The 14,448-nt window shown below is 38.6% G+C and overlaps 1 pseudogene; it reads left to right on the top strand.

Annotated features, from left to right (window-relative positions):
* Positions 1 to 3,872: 3,872 nt before the first annotated feature.
* On the top strand, positions 3,873 to 4,187 carry LOC101598954 (annotated as a pseudogene).
* The last annotated feature ends 10,261 nt before the right edge of the window (positions 4,188 to 14,448 follow it).

Raw genomic sequence — 14,448 nt, 5'->3', positions numbered from 1 at the left:
AAATCAGAAAAAATAAACCACACTCAAATAACAGTTAAAACAAACAAGTAAAGGGAAAATGGGCAACACTACAAAATAAGAAGACTGGTGAGAATAAATGCATACCTTTCAATAATAACTCTTAATATCAATGGCCTCAATGCACCATCCAAAAGACACAGGCTTGCAGACTGGACTAAAAGGCAGGATCCTGCCATTTGTTGCCTCCAGGAAACTCATCTGTCTATAAAAGATAGACACCGCTTTAGGTTGAAAGGATGGAAAACAGTATTTCAAGCAAGTGGGCCTAGGAAACAAGCAGGAGTTGCTATCCTAATATCTGAAAGGATAGACTTCAAACCAACATTAGTGAGGAAAGATAAAGAAGGTCATTTTATACTGATTAAAGGAACACTCCAGCAGGAGGACATTACAATCTTAAACATATCTGCACCTAGAATGTGGGCTCCCAGTTTCATCAAACACTATTAGACTTAAGGTCACAGATAATATCAAACACAATTGTAATGGGAGAGTTCAATATCCCACTCTCATCAATTGACAGGTCATCCCAGCAAAAAATAAACAGAGAAACATCTCAATGAAATGATGTCATGGAACAAAAGGACCTAATAGATATCTACAGAACATTCCATCCAAATGCTGCAGAATATACATTTTTCTCAGCAGCACATGGAACATTCTCTAAAATAGATCATATAAACAGCAAATCTCCACAAATATAGGAAAATTGAAATAATCCCTTGTACTCTATCAGACCACAATGGGATTAAACTGCAAATCACCAATAAGAAACACTACAGAACATACAGAAATTCATGGAGACTAAACATAGAAGAAATCAAAAAGTAAATCAAAAACTCATAGAATAAAATGATGATGATTATACAACATACCAAAACCATTGGGACACAATGAAGGCAGTCCTAAGAGGGAAATTTATAGCTCTAAATGCCAATATTAAGAAATTAGAGAGTTCATAAATAAACAATTTAAGGCTCCACCTTAAGGCCTGGAAAAAGAGGGACAAGGCAAACCAAAAACCAGTAAATGAGAAGAAATCATAAATATTAGTGAAGAAATTAATGAAATAGAATCAAAAATAAAAATCCAAAGAATCAACGAAACAAAGAGTTGGTTCTTTGAAAGGATAAACAAGATTGATAAACCCTCAGCAAATTTGGCCAGAAGAAAGAAAGAAGAGACAAAAATTCATAAAATTAGAGATGAAAAAGACACCATTATAACAGATACGAAAGAGATTCAAATAATTATAAGGACATACTTTAAGAATATATATGCCTCTAAATTTGAAAAGATGAAAGAAATGAATGATTCCCTTGATTCATATGACCTACCAAAATTAAATCAAGATGAGATTTAAAGAGACCTATAACAAGTACAGAAATCCAAGCAGTTATAAAAAGTCTTCCAACTAAGAAAAGCCCAGGCCCAGATGGAATAACTGGCAATTTTACCAGACCTTCATGGAAGAACTAACACCAATGCTTCTCAAACTTTTCCATAAAATTGAAAAAGAAGGAATTCTACTGAACTCCTTCTTTGAAGCCAGCATCACCCTCATACCAAAAACAGGCAAAGACAGAACAAAAAAAGAAAATTACAGACCAATCTCCCTCATGAACTTAGATGCAAAAGTTCTAAACAAAACATTGGCAAACAGAATACAAGAATATATCAAAAAGATTATTCATCCTGACCAAGTTGGCTTTATCCCAGGGATGCAGGGATTGTTCCATATATACAAATCAATAAGTGTAATACATTATATAAATGGTCTGAAGAACAAAAATTACATGATCATCTCAATAGATGCAGAGAAGGCACTCAACAATATCCAATATCCTTTCATGGCAAAAGTATTACAGAAACTGGGACTAGAAGAAATATATCTCAACATAATAAAAGCTATTTATGACAAACCTACAACCAACATAATACTAAATGGTGAAAAACTTCAAGCTTTTCCACTAAATTCAGGAACTAAACAAGGATGTCCAATGTCCCCACTTTTATTTAATTTAGTACTGGAAGTCTTAGCTATAGCAATAAGACAAGAGACACTCATAAAATGGATGCAAATTCGAAAGGAAGAGATCAAATTATTATTATTTGCAAGTGATATGATTCTATACATAAAAGACCCTAAAAACTCTACCAGCAAATTGATAGAGCTGATAAACACTTTTACCAACATAGCAGGATACAAAATAAATACACAGAAATCAGTAGATTTCCTATATACTAACAACAAATGTGTGGAGAATGAAATCAGGGAATCTCTCCCATTCACAATTCACTCAAATAATAATAATAAAGTACCTTGGAATAAACTTAACAAAGGAAGTGGATGAGCTCTACAATGAGGACTTTAAAACACTCAAGAGAGGGCTGGAGGGATGGCTTAGCGGTTAAGCGCTTGCCTGTGAAGCCTAAGGACCCTGGTTCGAGGCTCAGTTCCCCAGGTCCCACGTTAGCCAGATGCACAAGGGGGCCCACGTGTCTAGAGTTCGTTTGCAGAGGCTGGAAGCCCTGGCGGGCCCATTCTCTCTCTCCCTCTACCTGTCTTTCTCTCTCAAATAAATAAATAAATAAATAAATAAATAATTAAAAAAAAAACACTCAAGAGAGAAATTAGATAAGATACAAGGAAATGGAAAGATGCCCCATGTTCTTGGGTTGGAAGAATCAATATTGTGAAAATGTCAATCTTAGCAAAAGCAATCTATACATTTAATGCAATCCCCATTAAAATTCCAATGGCATTCTTCACAGGAATAGAAAAAATAATCCTAAATTTCATTTGGAAGCACAAAAAAACCCTCAAATTGCCAAAACGATTTTGAGCAACAAAAATAAGTCTGGTGGTATCACCATACCATATTTTAAGCTATATTACAAGGGCAAGCCATGGTAACAAAAACAACATGGTAGTGGCACAAAGACAGACATGTAGATCAATGGAACAGAATACAGGACCCAGATGTTAATCCAGGCAGCTACAGCCATCTGATTTTTGACAAAAATGCCAAAATTATTCATTGGAGAAAGGCAGCCTCTTCAACAAGCCATGCTGGGAAAACTGGATATCTATATATAGAAAGATTAAAATAGATCTTTATCTTTCTCCATGCACAAGAATCAAACCCAAGTGGACCAGGGACCTTAATATCAGACCTGAAACTCTGAAATTGCTAGAGGAAAAGGTAGGGGAAGCTCTTCAACATATTGGCATAGATAATAATTTTCTGAATATAATCCCAATTGCTCAGGAAATAAAACCACTAATCAACCACTGGGATCTCATGAAATGACAAAGCTTTTATACAGCAAACAGCACTGTGAATAGAACAAAGAGACAACCTACATAATGGAAGAAAGTCTTTGCCAGCTATACATCTGACAGAGGATTAATATCTAGAATATACAAAGAACTCAAAAAACAGAACAATAAAAAAATCAAACAGCCCAATCAAAAAATGGGCTATGTGGCGGAGCAGGACTTCGGCCTTGCGATCAATAGCGCGCTTGGGCTCAGAGACGGCAGAGCGGGCCAGAAGGGGCCGTGGGGGGGCACCTGCCCCAGCGGCGCTGCTGGGAACCAGGCACCTCCGGCGGCCTGGAACCCGCCACTACCAGATGGGTTCCGGCTTGAGGTAGAGAGAGAGTGGGGACTCGGTCAGCGACCGGCCGCACCTCGGATGGAGGCTGTGGGAGGTGAGACTTCCTGCCCACAGGGGCGAGTGTCATGCCTGTCCCCTCCTCTCTGGTCCTTCGGAGAATAGAAGCTGCTGCTGTCTCCAGTAAAGAGCTCAGGTGTCCCCTGGCCTAGTCATCCCATGGAATTAAAAATGGGTGATGTTGAGAAAGGCAAGATCTTTGTTCAGATGTGTGCCCAGTGCCACACTGTGGAAAAGGGAGGCAAGCACAAGACTGGACCAAATATCTATGGTCTGTTTGGGTGGAAGACGGGTCAGGCTGCTGGATTCTCTTAAACAGACACCAACAAAAACAAAGACATCTCCTGGGGAGAAGACACACTGATGGAGTATCTGGAGAATCCCAAAAAGTACATCCCTGAAACAACAATGACCTTCGCTGGCATCAAGAAGAAAGGAGAAAGGGCAGACCTAATAGCTTATCTTTAAAAAGCTACTAATGAGTAATGGCCTCTGCCTTCTTTATTATAAAACAGAAATATCTCATGGCTTTTAATGTGTACCATAATTTTACTGATTTCATACACCACAATTCAGATCATGAGTGACTAACAGAGTATTTTTGTTGGATAGTCCTTATTTAAGTAAAATTGGCTTGCAGTAAAGAGAATATGATCTTTTTAAAAATAGTATTCCGATTTAGTAAATACTATAACTGTTTTCCCTTTTAAAGATATGATTGGACTTACTTCACTGTTCAACTTTTCACATATATATGTAGAAGAACAGATTACAGGAAGGGGAAAGGCCTTAGCAAGGTCAGGGGAAGAGATTGTATAAAAGAAGGGTGGGGGGGTCAATCAAAATTCAACATATTCTGACTAAGACATATGAAAATTTACTTTCTTAAATAATGACATATCCAGAAGTCATAGATTGTTAGTCTAAAATTTCTATTGCCTGGGACAGGATACCTTCCAGTGAGTCATTGGCCAGGGAGATCCCTGATGCCTCCAAAACATTATGGGCTATTGCCAAGGCCCTTGGTTCCCCATGAGAAATAGATGGGAAGACACTATTGCTGAAGACTTCACGTGCCTGAGAGGCAAAGTCACTGAGAAATCAAGTTGGTGCTGAACAGAAAACCTTCTCCCTGTATCCCAGCCAACTGAAAGCTGAAAAAAGCTGCACTGTATGTAAGCCTTATGGGAGACAGAAGTCATCATTGGTGAAAACAGTGGACACTCGAAACCTCAAGTTTGGCCAGACAGGCCAAATGACTGAAGGAGTACAATAGTGGCATGTCTGCTCTGGGGGAAATCTACTGCCCTCTAATTGGACTGAAGGCCCACTCTGGAGGGAATATGTGCCTGGCACTGAAAACTTAATCAAAAGCCTATGGCAGGGGAGGTCATGGGCCTTAGGGATATACAGCCTGCTCTTGTCTGGATAAATGCATATATTACCCTCACCAAATTGCCCTAAAAGCACTAGACTTAATACTCATATGTTAATGCTACTCTCACTTCTGGTTAGAGAAGCTTCTCTTTTCAGATGGCAATGACCACTGGTGCTATGTCCACGGCGACCTCGCCTATGTAGCAAGCAGAGATGCTTCTGCACTGGAAGAGAGCTGAGGACAGAGGGCCAGCACTCTTCGGAGGGATGCCCCCGGTGACCCCTTGGCAGTCAGTTACTGTAATGGTTCCTGCTGCCTATGAAGTCACGATGACCTAATTGCTGGCGCCAATGAGCTGTTTTCTGCGTTCTGTTTCTTTCCTGCTTCCTTCTAGTTGTTTGTCAAAAAACAGCTAGTTTCTACGCTATGCTTACTATTAATCATGCACGCAATCAGAGTACAAAAAACAATTTGAGTATTGAATGTGCCCCTCCTATGATTAGGACAATGGAGGAAATGTATAACTCTACTAGGAATAAAAAATTAACTCAGTTTTTAGATGGTGTAGAGTAGAAACAGCTTATGATGACTGAAGACAATACTGATCCTGAGAAAGTGAAAGTAGAAATGTTGATCGGTAATGTTCATAAGAAGCATGACGATTCTACAGAAAAGAAGTTACAAAACTTAGGCATTCCCACCAGGAAACTTCCTGGGGGATATGTTCAGTACTTGATCAAGGGCTGATAGTAGACTCCCAGAGCTGGGAACTACCTAGATCCACTCCCCTATGAGGGAGGATATGATGAATTCGGTAATAGATGAATGAATTATGAAGGAAAAAGGAGGCTATGGCATTCTCTTCCATTTATGGGAATGCTTAACAAGGACACGTAAGCCTTGGTGCTTATACTCTAGACAAGTAAGAAAAAAATTCCTGGAAAACATTAAACCAGCCTTAAAATATTGGGGGTCTTTTAGATAGAAACACTTTTATAATAAATATGAGGATTATATAAATAATTTAATAAGTGGAAAAAGATGGCTCTCTGCTCAGTTTTATAAAAAATAAATAACCTATTGTTCACCTTACATCCCTTACCCCAAGCTTCTATTCATGTAAAGCTGTGGTCAATGGTACAAGACGTCCTTCTTAAAAAATGGGTACATTTCCTGCCTGATAAATATTACATGTATGCTTACAATAAAACAATACTTAAGAATGTTTAGATTAATGATTTCTGAGATCACTTGTTGGCTTGCTAAGTTTCCTTGTTCAATCTGTATAAAACCTTCATAAAACCTTCAGTAAATTGCAGCAGCATATTCAACTTAGAGTGTGTCTGTCTGTCATTTCCTCGCCGAATCCCGAGTTCTCCTTGAGCCTTCGCCCTTGTTCTCCCTCAGTCCTGATCTCCCCGAGAGTCAGTCCGCGGCACACTGGGATGACCCAAAAGGCAGCACGGTGCTGAGACGAAGGGACAGAGGAGTTTCCAGCACTGAAACATCTCACACTCACCAAGGCTCAGGATCCATTGTGGAAGAGGTGGTGGAAAGAATGTAAGAGCCAAAGGGTACCACTCCTTACATACAACTGTATGGACAGAATTTGGCCTCAGTATCCAAGACCTTGCAGTGCCTAGCAATACCCACACAAGACCCTCATAGTAGGAAAAAGAAAATGATGACATCAAATTTAAAAAGGGACTGATTGAGAGAGGGCGGGGATATGACAGAGAGCAGAGTTATGAAGGAGAAAGTGGGGGAGGGGAGGGAAGGGGAGGGAAATACCATGGTCTGTTGTCTGTAAGTATAGAAGTTGTCAATAAAAATATAGAGAGATTTTCAAAAAAGAAATGTGTTGGAACCCAGTTGGACATGTCACCAAACTGGGAGTTTATTATTGATTAGAGTTGTAAAGGCTGGATTCATGATAAATGTAATCTTTGTCTATACTTTTATCAATGGCTCAACAGTATATAACAATGATTTTATTATATGGAAAGAAACAGGGCTATCCAGGCCCCAACGCCTTTTAGGAAAAGGAACACTACAAACCTCTAGTTGGTGATTTGGCTCTGCCTTTTAAAATTATCCAGTGTGGGGAAGTAAGTTTACAAAATTCAAAAATGTCACTTGGAGCCAGGTGTGGTGGCACACACCTTTAATCCAGCACTTAGGAAGAAGAGGCAAGAGGATCATGAGTTCAAGGCCATGCTGAGATAACATAGTGAGTTTCAGGTCAGCCTGAGCTAGAATGAGACTCTACCTCAATAAACCAAAAAATAAATAAAAGAAAGAAAGAAAGAAAGAAAGAAAGAAAGAAAGAAAGAAAGAAAGAAAGAAAGAAAGAAAAGAGAGGACATCTGTTTAAGATGGCAGCTTAGGAACCACACCAAAGCAGCCTAGGGGAGAAAAAGCCAAAGAATACCAGCAAATTAAACACTTTTACTAAAAAGTGAGGTGTGTAAGAAATGAAAATGACAGCAAAGAAGTAGGAGAGATCCAGAGCATCCAGAGCCCACACAGGCAGGCCTAAGAGGCCCTGGCAATGGTGGCACAGCTCTTGGAAGTGGCTGCTCGGGCAGTGTCAGCAGCAGCAGCACTGGAAGTGGCGGCTCTGGCTCTGGCTCCAGCTCCGGCTCTGGCTCTGGCATTGCCAGCACCGGCTCTGTCAGCAGCAGCAGCACCTCCAATAGTGGCAGATCCAGCAGTGGCAGCAGCAGCATCAGATCCAGCAGCAGCAGCAGCAGTGGGGGCTCCAGCAGCGGTGGTGCCAGGCCTGTGGGGCTAGAGCTGCAAGGCTTGGATTGACCAACAGGAAAAGCCAGTGCCCAGCTCCAGAAAACAGAACAGCGGTCCAGCAATCCAGCCAGCCTACTTGAACCCACAGGGCACCAAAGAGGGATGCAAGCAGAGCACAACATAACTGAGATCAAAATCATCCAAAAAGGTAACTGGGATTACACCACAGAAGGGTCTCACTTGGTCACAAGCTGACTTACAACCCTCAACAGACCACAAATCTTAACCTCTTTGTTGTTTGAGGGTCTGGTCGTTATAATACCTACTCTTGGATAAAAACGCCATGCTGTTTTTCATTTAATGTGTACATTGTTTAGTTAAATTTTAGAATCTATCTGTATTTTGTTCCACTCAGCCTACTTGAATACTCCCATAGCAGGCAAACCCAACACCTAGGAACACTTTTGTAGATACTCTGAGAGTCTTAAGAGTACACCTAACAAATTAAGCTCCTAACCTGAAGATATATAACATCAGATCGATTGATACAGCTAAGAATGCCCAGCTCTACAAAATCCAAGCATTAACTTAATCCAAGATGCAAAAATATATACATTACAACACAAGAAACACTAAAAATCAAGACAATATAAATCCACCAAAAAGTACTAATGCATCAGAAATGATCTCAAGTGAGAGTGAGTTAGAGGAAATGCCTAAAAAAAAATTCAAAAGAATGATTGTAAATATGTTCAAAGAAGTCAAAGAAGAAGTCAAAGGAATCAAAGAGGAAATAAAAGAAATCAAAGAACACACAGGACACCAATTTAATAAAATAAAGAGGTCAATACAAGGCATAAATAAGGAACTAGACATAGTAAAGAAAAGCCAGTCAGAATTACTAGCAATGAAAAACACAGTAAATGAAATAAAAAGCTCTGTAGAAAATCACACCAGTAGAATGGATGAAGGAGAGTAAAGAATATCTAAGCTAGAAGACCAGGTGGCAGATCTAATACAGTCCAACAAAGAGAAAGACAAAGTAATAGAAAAGTTTGAATGGGAATTTCAAGATAATCAGGACACTATGAACAGATCAAAGATAAGACTTCAGGGCATAGTAGAAGGAGAAGAATTTCACTCCAAAGGCATAGTAGGCATCTTCAACAAAATCATAGAAGAAAACTTCCCCCAAATTAGGAAAAGGGTGCCAATGCAGATGCAGGAAGCCTTTAGAACACCAGGCAGACAAAACCTGGAGAGAACCTCTCCTCGCCATATTATATTTAAACTACCAAACACACAATCCAAAGGAAAAATAAAAGCAGTTAGAGAAAAAATCAAGTTACCTACAACAGAAAGCCCATCAGGATTATAGCAGATTACTCAATACAAACTTTAAAAGCCAGAAGCACTTGGCGTGATGTATTCCAAGTTCTGCAAGATAAAAACTGACAAGAAAGGTTATTTTATCCTGCAAAGCTATCCATTCAAATAGACAGAGAAATTAGGAATTTCCACGAAGAAACAGGTTAAAGGAGTATTTGAAGACAAAACCAGCTCTACAGAAAATACTTGACAGAATCCTCTATGCCAAAGACAAGGAAAAATGCATATATAAGGAACCTGAAAAAAACAAACAATACTCAAATACTACTTAACTTGAGACAGTGTTTCAAGTAAATGGGTCTAGAAATCAAGCAGGGGTTGCTATCCTAATATCTATCAAGGTGGACTACAGTCCAACATTAGTTAAGAAAGATAAGGAAGGTCACTTTATATTGACTAAAGGCACCCTCCAAAGGAGGACATTACAATCCTAAACATATATGCACCTAACAGCGGGGCTCCCAAATTCATCAAACAAACACTATTAGAACTAAGGTCACAGGCAATACCAAACACAGTGGTGGTGGGTGACTTCAACACCCCACTCTCATCAATTGACAGGTCATCCCAGGAAAAAAATAAACAGAGGCATCTGGACTAAATGAGGTCATAGAAGGAATGGACCTATCATATACATACAAGACATTTCATCCAAATGCTGCAGAATATATATTCTTTTCAGCACCACATGAAACATTCTCTAAAATAGACCATATATTAGGACACAAAGCAAATCTTAACAAATACAGGAAAATTGAAATAATTCCTTGCACTCTATCTGACCACAATGGAATCAAACTACAAATCAATAGCAAGAAAAGCTATAGATCATACACAAAATCATGGAAACTAAACAATACACTATTAAATGATGAATGGGTCAATGAAGAAATCAAGAAGGAGATCAAAAAATTCATAGTCAAATGATAATGAGAGCACAACATACCAAAATCTCTGAGACACAGTGAAGGCAATTCTAAGAGGTAAATTTACAGCTTTAAGTGCCTATATTAAGAAATTAGATGGGGCTGGAGAGATTGCTTAGTGGTTAAGTGCTTGCCTGTGAAGCCTAAGAACCTCAGTTTGAGGCTTGATTCCCTAGGACCCACATTACCCAGATGCACAAGGGGGCACACATGTCTGGACTTCGTTTGCAGTGGCTGGAGGCCTTGGTGCACCCATTCTCTCTCTCTCTCTCTACCTGCCTCTTTCTGTCTCTGTCACTCTCAAATAAAATAAATAAATAAATGAACAAAAAAAAATTTTAAAAAAATTAGAAAGGTGGCAAATAAACGACCTAATGCTTCACCTAAAAGCCTTGCAAAAAGAACAAGGCAAACCAAAACTCAGTAGACAGGAAGAAATAGTAAAGATTAAGGCAGAAATTAGTGAAATAGAAACAAAAAAAATAATAATCAATGAAACAAAGAGTTGGTTCTTTGAAAGGATAAACAAGATTGATAAACCCTTAGCAAATCTGAACAAATGAAAGAGAGAAGAGACACAAATTAATAAAATTAGAGATGAAAAAGGCAACATCACAACAGATACCAGAGAAATTCAAAAAATCATAGAGACAGACTATAAAAACATATACTCCACTAAGTATGAAAGTCTGAAAGAAATGGATGATTTCCTTGATTTGTATGACCTACCTACATTAAATCAAGATGAGATTAATAAATTAAATAGACCTATAACAAGTATAGAGAACCAAGCAGTTATAAAAAAAAAAAAAAAAAAAAAAAAAAAAAAAAAAAAACTCCCAACGAAAAACAGTCCAGGCCCAGAAGGATTCACTGCTGAATTTTACCAGACCTTTAGGGAAGAACTAGAACCATTGCTTCTTAAGGTTTTCCATAAAATAGAAAAAGAAGGAATCCTACCAAACTCTTTCTACAAGCCAGCATTACCCTGATACTAAAATCTGACAAAGATAGTACAAAAAAAAAAAAATTACATACCAACCTCCCTCATGAACATAGATGCAAAAATTCTCAACAAAATATTAGCAAACAGAATACAACAATATGTCAGAAAGATCATTCACCCAGACCAAGCAGACTTTATCCCAGAGATGTAGGGATGCTTCAACATATGCAAATCAATAAATGTAATACATTATATAAATGGACTGAAGGACAAAAATCATATGATCATCTCATTAGCACAGAAAAATCATTTGACAAAGTCCAACATCCCTTCATGATAAAAGACCTACAGAGGCTAGGAATAGAAGGATCAGATCTCAATATAATAAAGCCTATTTATGACAAGCCAACAGCCAACATACTACTAAATGGAGAAAAACTGGAAGCTTTTCCACTAAACTCAGGAACAAGACAACAGTGTGCACTGTCCCCACTTTTATTTAATATAGTTTTGGAAGTCTTAGTCATAGCAATAAGGCAAGAGATGCACATAAAACGGATACAAATTGGAAAGGAAGAAATCAAGTTATCATTATTTGCAGATGACATGATTCTATATATAAAGGTCCCTAAAGACTCTACCAGCAAACTGTTAGAGCTTATAAACACCTACAGCCATGTAGCAGGATACTAAATAAATACACAGAAATCAGTAGCATTCCTATATGCTAACAAGAAACACACAGAGAATGAAATCAGAGAATCACTCCTATTCACAATTGCATCAAAGAAAATAAAGTACCTTGGAATAAACTTAACCAAGGAAGTAAAGGATCTCTACAATGAAAACTATAAAACACTCAAGTGAGAAATTGCAGAGGACCCAAGGCAATGGAAAAACATTCCTTGTTCCTGGATAGGAAGAATCAACATTGTGAAAATAGCAATCAACTAAAATCAATCTACATATGTAATGCAATCCCCACCAAAATTCTAAAGGCATTCTTCAAGGAAATAGAAAAAATAATCCAAAAATTCATTTATAATCACAAAAAAACCTTGAATATCTAAAATAATACTGACAAAAACAAGGCTGGTGGTATCACTATACCTGATTTTAACCTGTACTACAGAGCAATAGTAACAAAACAGCATGGTACTAACACAAAATCAGACATGTAGATCAATGGAACGGAATAAAGGGCCCAGATGCAAGTACAGGTAGCTATAGCCACCTTATATTCGATAAAAATGGCAGAAATAATCACTGGAGAAAAGACAGCCTCTTCAGCAAATGTGCTGGGAAAACTGGATATTTATCTGTAGAAAGATGAAAATAGATTCTTCACTCTCTTCATGCAAAAGAATTAAGTCTAAATGGATTAAAGACCATAACATCAGACCTGACACTCTGAAACTGCTAGAGGAAAAAGTAGGAGAAACCCTTCAACATATTGTTCTTGGCAAAGACTTTCTGAACATAACCCCAATTGCTCAGGCAATAAAGTCACAGACTGACTGCTGGGACCTCATAAAACTACAAAGATTTTGTACAGCAAAGGACACTGTGAATAAAGCAAAGAGGCAACCTACAGATTGGGAAAAAGTTTTTGTCAGCTATATCTTTGATAGAGGATTAATACCTAGGATATACAAACTACTCAAAAAATTAAATAATAAGAAATCAAACAACCAATTTAAAAATGGGCTATGGAACTAAATAGAGAGTTCTTAAAAGAAGAACTACAAATGGCGTATAAGCATCTAAAAAAATGTTCTACATCCGTAGTCATTAGGGAAATGCAGATTAAAACTACGTTGAGATTCCATCTCACTCCTATCAGATTGGCTACCATCATGAAAACAAATGACCATAAATGCTGGTGAGGATGTGGAAAAAGAGAGAGCCTTCTACACTGTTGGTGGGAATGCAATCTGGTCCAGCCATTGTGGACATCAGTGTGGAGGTTCCTAAGACAGCTAAAGATTGATCTATCGTATGACCCAGCTATCGCACTCCTAGGCATATATCCTAAGGGCTCATCTCATTTCCTTAGAACTATATGCTCTGCCATGTTTATTGCCGCTCAATTCAGAATAGCTGGGAAATGGAACCAGCCTAGATGTCCCTCAACTGATGAGTGGATAATGGAGATATGGCACATTTATACAATGGAGTTCTACACAGCAGTAAAGAAAAATAAAGTTATGAAATTTGCAGGAAAATGGGTGGATCTGGAAAGGATTATACTAAGTGAGGTAACCCAGACCCAGAAAGCCAAGCACCACATGTTCTCTCTCATATGTGGATCCTCGCTACAGATGACTGGGCTTCTGTGTGAGAAGGAAAATCTCAGTAGCAGAGGCCAGTAAGCTAAAAAAGAGATATAAAGGGAAAGAAAGGAAGGGAGGGGGTGCTTAATAGGATGGTTTTGTATATATGTAAGTAGAAGAATAGATTAATGGGGTGAAAAGGCCCAAAATGAGGTCTGGGGAATAGATTGAGTCTAAATGGATTAAAGACCATAACATCAGACCTGACACTCTGAAACTGCTAGAGGAAAAAGTAGGAGAAACCCTACTTTTTTTTTTTTTGTGGAGGGAACAGCTAATCAAAGTCTAAGAGGATATAAATAAAACATATGTAATGATACTTTTCTAGACAATGGAACACTCAGGAGCCATAGATTGTTGCTAGAAATTTTTCAGTGCCAGGATGGGATATCTGCCAGTGAGTTGTTGGCCAGGGAGGTCCTTGACGCCCCAAAAACATTGTAGGCCATTGCCAAGGCCCTTGGTTTCCCACCAGGAATAGATTGTAAGACACTATTGCTGAAGACTCCATATACTTGGGCTGCAAAGCCACTGAGAAATCCTGCTGGAACTGAGCTGATAACCTCCTCCATGTAGACAAGCTGACAGAAAGCTGGAAGAAGCCATTCTACATGCAGTTCAATGGGGGAAAGAGCAATCACCAGTGAAGATACTCATCAGTGGACACTGCAAGCCTTATAATTGGCCCAGCCAGGCCAAATGAGCCAATATGTGCAATAATGGCATGTCTGTTATATGGGAAACCAATTGCCCTCTAATTGGACTGGAGGCCCGCTCCATGGAAAGGGAATACATCCCTGATACTTAAAACTTAAAACGGGGTAGTCATGAGCCCTAGGGGTATAACATCTGCTGTTGTCTGGCCAAATGTATGTACTATGCTTATCAAACTGCCCAGTAAGCACTTCTGTTAATGTTCATACCCTTATATTAATGCTACTCTCACTTTTTGTTGAGAATGTTCTCTTTTCAGATGGCAGTGACCTTGGGACAACTCAGAAGGTATCATGGTGATGGAAAGAAATGACTA

This window comes from Jaculus jaculus, chromosome 5, assembly GCF_020740685.1.
Source record: "Jaculus jaculus isolate mJacJac1 chromosome 5, mJacJac1.mat.Y.cur, whole genome shotgun sequence".
Classification (NCBI taxonomy): domain Eukaryota; kingdom Metazoa; phylum Chordata; class Mammalia; order Rodentia; family Dipodidae; genus Jaculus; species Jaculus jaculus.
Note: the sequence above shows the minus strand (reverse complement) of the source record. Positions and strands in the feature narration are given on the sequence as shown.